Source organism: Suricata suricatta, chromosome 2 (genome assembly GCF_006229205.1).
Source record: "Suricata suricatta isolate VVHF042 chromosome 2, meerkat_22Aug2017_6uvM2_HiC, whole genome shotgun sequence".
NCBI classification, from domain to species: domain Eukaryota; kingdom Metazoa; phylum Chordata; class Mammalia; order Carnivora; family Herpestidae; genus Suricata; species Suricata suricatta.
In genome coordinates this window covers 104,948,166-104,951,354 of record NC_043701.1, presented here as the reverse complement: position 1 = coordinate 104,951,354, position 3,189 = coordinate 104,948,166, and positions in this window count along the sequence as shown.

The window sequence follows — 3,189 nt, the reverse complement described above, 5'->3', positions numbered from 1 at the left end:
ACAAACTCACTTTACCTCTAGAATATGGTCTCTTGGCAATGGTAACATCGCCCAGATGGCAGAATTCCCGTGCTCACCGGGGCTTTCCAGGTAACTCCAGATAAGAAGGTTAAATATACACATGGAGAGTAAATATGCATTTTGGGTAGTTCATAATGTTGTAATGCTTTGGAAACAAAGAGTCCTCTTACACTCAACAGAAACCCCATTTGGGGATGGGAACATGGTAGGAGAAGAGCAAAACGAGGCGTGGGGGCCCTGAACCAGCATGGGGATCCCCCTCTGGTCCACATATTGGTACCAAAGAGGACATCTATTCTATGTCCCTTTTCAGAAGTAAACATCGCACCTAGTGCAAACTTGTTCATTATTTTCTGTTTAAGCAGAAAAGTTCTCTTAAAACAGGATTGCAAAGAGGGTGAAGATGAAGCCAAAGACAAACCGTTTTGTCTCCTGTGTGAATTGAATTGACTCTGTTACTAACTCACTCTGGCTAGTAGGGCAAGCTTGTAATTCGAGAAAGTGTTTTAGGTTCTAAGTACCTAAAAGGACAAGCCAACGTCTGGGGAGGAGCTAGGCTGCGTAGAATTTCCCATGCTGCTTTAAAAGGCAAGAGAGACCAAAATACAACTGAAAGTATAATTTTAAGGGTAGACTCGCTGAAGAATTGTGCCTTAAAAAATAGCAAATTTGGGAAATAAAAGAATTCTTTATTCTTAGATTTACAAAATGACAATTTAAATTTCAGGTACCCCCTTCCTCCATTTCCTTAGTGGCATCCTGATATTATCTCAGTGTAAATCTTGATCTGGGCCACGTCGCTCTCTCACCCGTTGGAAATCTACTTGGTCAGCGTGTGGCATAGAAACGAGGATGCCCTCTTTCTCTTAAAATATTCTAGCCAAAGTGAGATGAAACCCAGCCTCTTCCTTTGACTCAAGAAAAGATGACTTCTTTTGAATACATTTCCCATTGTTTTCCCGAGAGGTGTCTCTTAACCACTTAAGCCTAAAATATTTATTTGCTAGTTACAGTTGAACTGTTTTCTTGGCCTCTTTTCTACTTTGTTGGAAACGCTAAGTGAAGGCTGAGGAACACTTCCTTGGTAGGTACAGCTCCCAGAGCCTAGAAGCATCTGCAGTCAGACTATCTGAGCCCAGATCTGGCTTCCTGGCCATTAAGCCATGGGTCCTAAGGCAAGCCACTTAATTTCATCCATAAAATGTGGATAATACGCACTCTGTCTGTCTAATCAGTTGTTGTGATGGCCAGCCGAGATAAAGTGTGAGAAAGTGCACTTTAGGAAGGACACAGTACAAAGAATGGTTGTCTGTGAGCGGCAGGGTTACAGGCCAACCTTCTTTCCTTCTACATGTTTTCTTCTCTCTGTTATATAATTTACACTTTAAAAAATAACTTTTAAGCTCGCCTGTATGGCTCAGTCAGTTGGGTATCTGGCTCTTAATTTTGGCTCAGGTCAGGATCTCACAGTTTGTGGGATCGAGCTCTACATTGGTCTCTAAGCTGATGGCATGAGCCTGCTTGAGATTCTCTCTCTCTCTTTCTCTGCCCATCCCCCACTCTCTCTCAAGATAAATAATTAACTAAAAAATAACATTTAATTTTATTTAATTGTTATTAAATGTTATATATTTTTTTCTTTTCTTTTTAAAACAAATCCCATGCCCCAGTGTGAGGCTCGAACTCACAACCCTGAGATCAAGAGTAATATGCTCTGCTGACTGAGACAGTCAGGTGCCCAAAATGTCATATATATTAAAAATGAAAGAGTGCAGTGCTGCACAAATAGAAGGAAAAATTAATCTTCTTTTGATGTTGCTCTAATTTTATACATTTTCCTAATAAAATGCATAAATTTCTAACTTTAAGTTTCAAACTGATAGTGTCAGAATATTGCTGGGGGATCTGAGCCTGTAGAAAATAGTTAAACTGTATATTTAAGCATTAAGAAACATAGAAATAGGGGTCACCTGACCAGCTCACTTGACAGAGAATGTGGCTCTAGCTCTCGGGATTGTTTGAGCTCCATGTTCAGTGCAGAGCTTACTTTAAAAAAAAAAAAAAGAGGGGCGTCTGGGTGGCTCAGTTGGTTAAGCCTCCGACTTCAGCTCAGGTCAGATCTCACGTTTGTGGGTTCGAGCCCCGCATCAGGCTCTGCGCTAACAGCTAGCTCAGAGCCTGGAGCCTGCTTCCAGTTCTGTGTCTCCTTCTCTCTCTGCCCCTCCCCCTCTCATGCTCTCTCTCTGTATTAAAAATAAATAAAACATTAAACAAAAAATTTAAAAAAAAAGAAAAGAAAAATAGAAACAAGACTTTTCTGGGTCCTCAGAAGAAAGCCAAGTCTTGGAGATTTGGTTAATTTAAATAAAATAAATGCCTTCACGTAGAGCCAGTAGGTGAGCCTCTGCTTTCCATGCTGGATGTACAGGTTCAGGTGCATCTGTCCCCCCACAGCGTCTCCTAGCCCTGTGGCAGGTCCGGCAATAGTTCAGCAGATAGCTCCTCGTGGTGGCCCTTCAGTGTCACACCCCATGCTAAGAGCTCAGCTGACTTCAGGGTAGCCCCTTGGTTTCGGGACCACTCTGCACAGCTGTCTCTTCTCCAATGTTCTGCCTGTACCAGCTGCCTCTGGCTCCTGAAACGTCCACCTCGGCTTTTCCAGCATCTCCACCTCCCATCTTGCCTGGCTTCTGCAAAGTGCCTCCAGACAGAAAACTGGGGAAACTGTAGGACTCTCCCTATGGGGGATGGCTCTCTCTCAGGGACCAGTCATTTGTTACCTATTGTCCAAGATCTGAAACCATCTGGTTCCTACTGTAGAGAAACTCTGGGACCAGTGACCCCCATATGGCTACAGTCAGAAAGTCCTTAAATTTCTGAAGGTAGAGCCTTCATATCCTAAAAGAGTTTGCTCCAATTTGGATTAGAAAGTTTGTCAGTGCAGAACAGACATGTAGTGCTCTTTGTATGCCTTCTAACAGCAGTGGTTCAGTTTCAGAGCAAAATCAAGGGATAATTTATCCAGCAAAGAATTATTGAATGACTACTATATGCCAGGTTTTCATTTGGCCCTGGAGCTACAAGAGGGAACAAGATATCAAAGTTAGCCGCTCTGGAAAACAGTGTGGAGTTTCCTCAAAAAACTATCAAGAGAACTCCCCTATGACC